Source organism: Otolemur garnettii, unplaced genomic scaffold, assembly GCF_000181295.1.
Source record: "Otolemur garnettii isolate 467f Iridium unplaced genomic scaffold, OtoGar3 scaffold00008, whole genome shotgun sequence".
Classification (NCBI taxonomy): domain Eukaryota; kingdom Metazoa; phylum Chordata; class Mammalia; order Primates; family Galagidae; genus Otolemur; species Otolemur garnettii.
This window is the reverse complement of record NW_003852403.1, coordinates 50,472-58,583: the sequence shown is the minus strand read 5'-3', so window position 1 is coordinate 58,583 and position 8,112 is coordinate 50,472.

The following is an 8,112-nucleotide window of genomic DNA, read 5'->3' as shown; positions in this document are numbered from 1 at the left end:
TCAGGAGTGTCAACTAAAACACTGGAAGCAAGAAGTTTGCCACTGAAGCTGCAGGCAAATGTCAAGGCAGAGAGAGGCCTCAAGGCCCTCAGTGGTCCACTTGGAAGCCACAGCTATAGTAACTTAAAGCTTTGTCATTCCAGAAATGCAGACCCCTCCTTTCTTCATCATTTTCTTTCTCATCCCAGCCAAGAACCACACTGAGGAAGGGCCACCTATAGTCCCGGGGGCCCCAGCAGCCTGTCACCCTGGCACAGCCCTGAGGAGCTGCCTGTCCAAGGTCCCCAGCACCAGTGCCCCTCCTGAATCAGCCTCTCTTGCTGCCTCTACCCAGTCACTGTCTTCCTCCCTCCCTGAGGAATGGCCTCAGCACAGAGCTTACCTGGGATTTCTAAGACAGTTCAACAGAGGTCCTGCGTGAAGGATATTGTGAGCCCAGCCGGGGGGGTGCTCCACAGACTTTGGCATAAAGGACAGACTCTCCTCTGTACCCAAGAAGGCCAACTGAGGTCCAGCGCCAACCCCCCAGGGAGGGGTCAGCGGCATCTTGGAAGGAGTCTGAGTGCCAGGCTGAGCCCTACTCACAGACTCCAGGGCACCTGCCCTCTGCTAGGATCTGAGCTCAGGAGATCCCACTGCTACCTTCCTCTCTTAACCCACCAAATTCTTCCTGTCTTATTTTAAAAACACCCTTATTTATTGCCTATCTCACCTGCCCCTCAGTGTGACCATTGGCTCTCCTCTTGCTTGTGAATTGTCCCTCTATTTTGTCCTCTTTACCCCTCCTTGGCCTACCTCTATGATCTCATTTTTACTGTTTTCTCAACTTGTATTTATTCTATTTGATCTCTTTTATATTACTATATTTCTGTTTACTTTTACTCTTGGTATCCTCATGAGTTTTAATTTAAATTTCCCAAGCCAACACTCTTTTGCATCATCCATTCTATTATTCAAGCCTTCTGTTAATTGAATCTTTGCTTTTCCTGAGATTAGGGGGCAGTGGGAGGTGACAGAAGTGGGCCTGAGCTGGAGCAGTGGCCTCCCTGCACCAGCTTGCCTGAGCCACTGGGGCAAGTGTGACCCTTGCCCACACCCTCTGGACCCTTCTGGGGCACCACCAATGGCTCAGTGCAGACACCCACAGCTGGCAGCCCGGGTGGGGCATGCCCTACAGGGCAATGAGGAGAAGGTAAATCACACACAATGTCCTCCCTAGGTAAGAACACCTCATCTTTCTAGGGCAAGGATCTCTCCTTGTCCCCATTAAACAGAAAACTATGGCTTGAGACAGGGAGCTCAGTCTGCTTGGAAACAATGAGTTCAAAAGTTATCTGTGTGAGGCCAGGCATGGTGGCTACTGCCTGTCATCCTAGCACTCTGGGAGGCTGAGGTGTGAGGATCACTTGAGCTCAGGAGTTTAAGACTAGCCTAAGCAAGAGCAAGTTCCTGTCTCTATTAAAAAAAAAAAAATAGAAAATTAGCCAGACATGGTGGCTGGCACCTGTAGTCCTAGCTACTATAGAGGCTGAGGCAAGAGGATCACTTGAGTCCAGGAGTTTGAAGTTATAGTGAGCTATGGTAATGTCACTATACCTACCCAGGGTGACAGAGAGATTCTGTCCAAAAAGAAAGAGAAAAAAAATAGTTACCTGTGTGAAAAATTGCATCCTTCAAAAAAGCGAGGAACTCCAGAGCTCTGGTCCCTGGACCCAGGCTCTCCAGGCAAGGGTGGTATCGGGACCAAACCACAGGTCAGTGCTATGTAGGGCTCTCCTGCTGACATCCAGAACCCCCTTGGCACCTTGGAGTCTAGCAGGGTGCTGGGAGTTCAAGTGTGTGACAAAAGGCTTTTGCTACTACAGTTCAAATGTTTGACACCATAGCTCTTCAGAGATTCTCCCTGAGCCCAAATGCAGGCCCAGTCCACTCCCAGGCTATTTTCTGGGTTCCCTGTTTCCACAAAGTCTGCCTGGAGTGACTTCTCTCCTTTCCCCCCACCACTGGGATCTGCAACCCTGCCATTTTTGTACTTTGGGGAGCACCTGACTCCGCAGGTAACTGGTAGGACCAGAACCCTGGACTGTCGGTCTTCTCCCAAAGCTAAACTCAGGCCCTACACTCTCATCAGCCACAGCCCAGCTGACCCAGAGGACATGGAATGCCACAGAAGCCCCTGCCCCCCCAATACCCAAGGCTCCCCCTACCCCTGCCATCTACTTCAGTGGGTCCTCGGGCTCCACACAGGCTGAGCTGAGACTTAGAGCTGAGTTAAGGAAGGGGCTATGGATTCAGGCAAAGAGAACAGCAAGAGAGAAGGTATGGAGGTGGGAGCGAGGGCAGGCAGGCAGAGAGAAGGTATGGAGGTGAGAGCAAGGGCAGGCAGGCAGAGAGAAGAGCAGCAAGGTGGGAAGGGGGAGTCAGAGGACGAGCAAGGGAAGAAGTTGCCAGAATGTTCCTGGTGGGAGAGACTAAGGCCAGGCACACTCATTCCCAAACACATCTCTGCAGAGCAGAGATCTGGGGTGGCGCTATGACAGCCAGAGACAGGTCAACCACTGTGACTTCGGTGGGCATCCTGGGAAAGCCAGAGGACCACTGATCCATAAAAAAGGGTCCAAATAGAGGAATGAGAGAGCATTGTCCCCCTGGCTAATAGAGAGCTCATGGGCCCTGGGGGCCCCCTCATAATTCTGATACTTTGTGCCAATCATATGTCTGGCATATGTCCCCCTCCCCAGGTATGAGGCTGCAGGTTATACACATGGGGTGGAGTCCTAGAGCTCACCAGACCCCAGCTCCAGCCTGCTCCTTGTCTACGATGGGGTATCTGAGTATCAACCTGCACAGAGGGCCAGGAGCTGCACAACAGAGGCCTCAGACACTGTGATAAATGAATGTGGGAGGTCCCTTGAGCACACTGGTCTTCATCCCATCCTAAGTCAGGTGCAGTCCACTAGCTCCTACCATCTCAGGCTTTCAGTCTCTCAGAACCAAGGCCACCCAGGGGAGCAGGGCTAGGGGCAGCTGCATCCACCCTGATCCCTCACTCATCTGACAGAGACCCCTTTCCCCAGACCCACTCTCCAGGCAGACACAGCAGCTAGCAGATGTGAGTTCCCTGCTCATCATGGACACACCCACTTCCGACAGCCAGTTTTCTGGTCTGCAACCTCTTCCTTTACCCAGCAGTGGAATGAAATTGTGATTGATTTTCTCTGTCTAGGTGTCATGGTGCATTTAGCACCCTATAAACCTGGAAAAAAGAGGTGCTACCTCCCAGGATGCTCCAAGGTTGGAGCAAGGGCTGCCCAGTGCTCCTTCAAATGAGGCAGGGTCACAATAAGGGCCGGGATCACTGCTGATGTACTGGGGAACCTCGGGCAAGATCCCTAACTTCCCAGAGATTCATCTGGAAAATAGAAAAGTACTCAGGGCTTTGATATGGGGGCCCAGGAGAGGGGGTGGGACAGAGAAGAAGCCTCAAGGGGAGGCCCCAGAGAAGAAAGGGGACCTGCATGAGCCTAACTCTTGCCAAGCACCAGGTCTGTGCACTGCAGCACCGCATACTCCTTACCTTACAATGGAAGGAGAGGCAGGTGAAGACAGGGACAAGGGCCTACAGATCAGAGGCCTGCAGGGTATGCGCCACCCAGGATCAGGACACATCAGTACAGAGGGAGAGGGAAGGAGGGGAAAGGGGCCTCAGAGATCAGAGGGGAGGGGCAGGGCCCAACTACAGAGGCACACGCACTGTCCTCCTTCCTGCCAGCCACTCCTCACTGCTCACTGCCTGTTGGTGATCTACACAAGACTTTGTGAGAATGGGTTTCTTATCCCCAATCTACAGATGAGAATAATGAGCCTCATGGCAGTAAAGTCACTAGATAGTTAATGAGTGTGGAAGGCTGAAAAATGCCCCCAAAGGATGTCCATGTTCTAATCCCTGGAACTTGTAAACGTGACCTTATTTGGAAGAAGCACTGGCAGCTTTGATTAAGTTAAGAATTTTGAGAAGAGAAGATTTTCCTTGTTGTCTGGGTGGGCCCTACATGCCATCACAAAGGCCCACAGAAAACAGAGACAGAGGGAGACACAGGGAAAAGGCAGTGTGACTGCAGAGACAGACTGGAGTGGTACAGCCACAAGCCAAGGAATGCTGCAGCTGCCAGAGCAGAAGGAGGTAAGGAACAGACTCTCCTGCAGCCTCTGAGGGGTGGGTGCTCCTGGCAGATTTCACGCTCCAGGCCTCCAAAACTGTGACAGAAGAAACACTTATTGTTTATAAAACACCCACGTGTGGTCCAGCAGTCCCCTTTATCCACAATTTCTTTTTCCTCAGTTTCAGTTACCCATGATCAGCCGTGGCATGAAAATATTAAAGGGAAAATTCCAGAAGTAATCAACTATGAGCTTTAACTTGTGCACTATTCTGAGTAGCATGATAAAATCTCTTGCTGTCACACTCCATCCTTCTCAGGACGTGAATCCTCCCTTTTTCCAGTATATCCACACAGCAGATGCTACCTGCCCATTCGTCACTTTTTTTAAATTTATTTTATTTTTGTTATGCAGGCCCAGACCTAGTTCAAACCCACCACTCTGGGTGCACAGGGCCAGCACTCTAGCCACTGAGCTATAGGCACCCAGCCCCATTAGTCACTTCTTAGCCATCTCAGCTATCAAATCAAAGAAACCACGTATATAGGGTTTGGTACTATCTACAGTTTCAGGCCCTCAGCCCCGCATTAGCCCAGGCCTCACACACCCACCTCAGCAAACAGAAAGAGCAAAGGCAGCCCAGCAAGGCTGCTGCCAGAAGGAAGGAGCCGTCACCCTCACAGCCTAAGAGAGCCACAAAACCCAGGGGGAAGGAATTACTGGGAGAGGCCTCTGGGACCACAGCAGGTGTGTGCAAGTCCAGCTGCAGCAGCCTCCACTCCACTCCTGCATAGCCATCCACCCCGGCCCTATTTCTTAAACCACAAAAGGTCCTTTGTTTCCTATATACAAAAGCTTGTTTTAATGTCTGATCTGATTTGGAAAATGCCAGAAAACGTGGAGGAGAAATTTACGATAACCCATAACACCACTTCCATGTTCTTCCCATGTGGCCCCTGCAGACCAGATAATAAAGGAAGAGAAAGCCTCAGGAGAAAGACTTCGCTTCTCTGCCTTCACCCTTCTCCCCACCTGGGAAGTAGACAGGCAATCCAGAAGAGACTGCCGTCTTGTGACCTTGAGAAGCCAAGCGTGGGACAGACAACCTACATTTTAGTCTGGCAGAGGAGGGGCCTGCTGCTTTATCAGCCCCAGACACATGAGACCGCTAAACCCTCCTCTATGTAAGCTTCTGCAGTGAAGGTCCCAGTTATCTGTAACTGAACACAAATCCTAACCGATACCACCAACCAGAAATAACTACCGCTGACAGTGGGATGTTCTTCTTCCTGTCCTTTTTTCTATTCATGTATAATTTGGAAATAGAAACAGACTTTATGTATCAGTACTTTAAATTAATTTGTCACTTCTTTCTTGCCCATCTCAATCTAAAAAAGGTAAGCCCAATAGGAGAGGGATAGTATTCTCTTGTTTATAATTTTATTCCCAGCACTTAGAATACCCGACACATCTAATACATGTTCAATCCGTGTTAAATCAATTAATTAATGAGTGAGTGAATGAACATTTAAACGTAAGCACTCTTCCCTACTATGAAATTCTTTTCTGAAAATATAATTTGTAATGGCTGGTTACATTTCTATTCCATGGATCTATCATACTTTAATTATTCACTTGCCAATGGATATTGTTCCCAATTTTCACCATTACAAACAATGCTACTATAAAAATAATTATACATGCGTTTTCAGCTTTTATGTAATTATCTCTTAGAATAAATATCTAGAAGTGGAATTGCTGGGTGAAAGGTTATGTATAACTTAATTCTCTTAATACATATTTCCAAAGTTGTACCCCAAAGCTGTTTTTTAAACCTTACACCTCCATGAGCAATTCATGAAAGTATTTGTTTCTCTACACTGTCACCACCAGTAAGCGTTATTAATTTCTTTTTCATTCTGACAAGTGAAAAACTGTATCCCAAAGTTGTTTTAAGGTGTATTTCCTGTTCAGTGGGAATACTGAGCATTCTTTTTCCAGTTTGTGTATCTTTAACAGGTCACTTAAGGTAGGTAGCCTGCAAGAACCATCACCTGCTTTAAGTCTTTGACCGCAGAAGGTAGGGTTCCCTTGGCCTACCTGCCAGTGTGACCGATATTCAAGCACCTCCAGGAAGAGCAGAAGGGCAGCCAAGGACTCGACTGGAGTCCATGAGATTCCCAGACCAGAATCATCACAGGTGGCTGCATCCACACTCCTGGTCCCCTGCTAAAAACCATGATGGGTGAGAAACACACTCCTCCTAATGTGAACCTGGGTGGGGGATTGGGGTGGGAGGAGACCTTGGGTAGGCCTAGGCAATGCTGTTGGGGGCTGGCAGAGAAGGGAAGTTAATTCCAGGCCCTGAGAGCCCTAGAAGGCATTAAGGACTTCTGAGATACCCAAGCTAGGTTTAAATGAGGAGGAGGAAGAGTGGAGAGGGATGTCCCAGGAAGCAGGCCCTACACAAGCAAAAGCACTGAGCAGGGTCAAGCTTGGGGTGTGCTCAAGTCCAGATCAGGACCACACAGCCAGCTTCTCAGGCACAACCCTACCTCCCATCTCAAGGCCACATTCCCCTTATTCACACACAGCTCACAGTATGCACACAGCTCACACACGGCTGGTCCACAAACTCCCTAATGAAGGCCAAGGTGAGGGTTATTAAAACATCTCCCGGCGCTCCCTCTGTACCGGGCCTGGGTCCAAGCCCTGAGACACCGCGCAATTACCCCAATCACAGACGGGAGGATAGTGCTGTCAAGGGCACGGTCAAGGCCTCCAGGCTGTGCAAAGGGCCGAGAAAGAGCCACGTGGAGCTGGCGGTGGGGCGCCATGCCCGGCAGGAGCCCCGGACTGGACAGAGACAGTGGTCTCCAGCACCCCTGCCCACCGTGGACCTGTGGCTACACGAGCGGCTCCACTAAGGCCGCCCTGGGCAGCGCGAGGCAGGCAGCGAAAGCGCGGGCCGGGCGCGGCTTCCAGGACTGAACAGGCTGCACTGGCCCAGGGACAGCCACGGTGCAATGCTGCCCCCTGCCGGCGTCCAGGGGAACATGTCCGGATTGCGGCCGCGCGAACCTCCCAGAGCCGACCCCGGGGAGTCTTGAATTGGATCAGGAAAGCTGGAGGCAGCTGGACAGTGCAAAGTCGAAAAGGACCTGGTCTCCATGAAAATAACAATAGCCAACGTTTACATAGCATTTACTGTGAGTGGGGCACTATCCTAAAGCTTTGGATACATTATTGACTCATTTAATTCTCACTCAATCCTTCCGAGATTTAGAAGTTATGTGTAAACTTCCCAGCTAGTAAAAGGCAGAAAAGGATTTGAACTCAGGCTGAACCATCTGCTAGTCAAAAAGGCCTTTATGTACCCCAACACAATGTCACTTCCCATGGGTTTCTACCGCCCTACCCACATGGCCAGCCACTGCTGGAAAATGCCAGGCAGGTGTCCTAAAGTCTGGATGTTAACCATCCTCTGCTTGGACCACATGGACCGGCTGGGTCCCTGGATTTCCCCTGGGTCTGATGAGAACTGTCCTGAACCCTCTCTGGGAGCTTTTAAAGGCTAGGATCCCAGTAGATGCCAGAATCAAAGTGATAACTCCAATATCCTCTTCATAGGCGGCCCAAGATCCCAAGCAGGAAGAGGGCAGGGCCTGGGTGAGCCATGGCCTTGTGAATAGTTCACTGTTTGAAGTGTCTGTCCTGGAAGCCTGAGGTTTCTCCTTCTTTCCCTCTCATCCTCACACTGCAAAAGGTTTAGACTCAGCCCTCTCAAAACCATAGGTCAAATTATAACAGTCCTGTTTAAAACCCTCTACTACAACTCAAAAAAAGAAAACAAACCTGATTAAAACTTGGGCAAGGACCTGGGAGTCTATAGCTCAGCGGCTAGGGCACCAGCCACATACACCAGAGCTGGCAGGTTCAAATCCAGCCCAG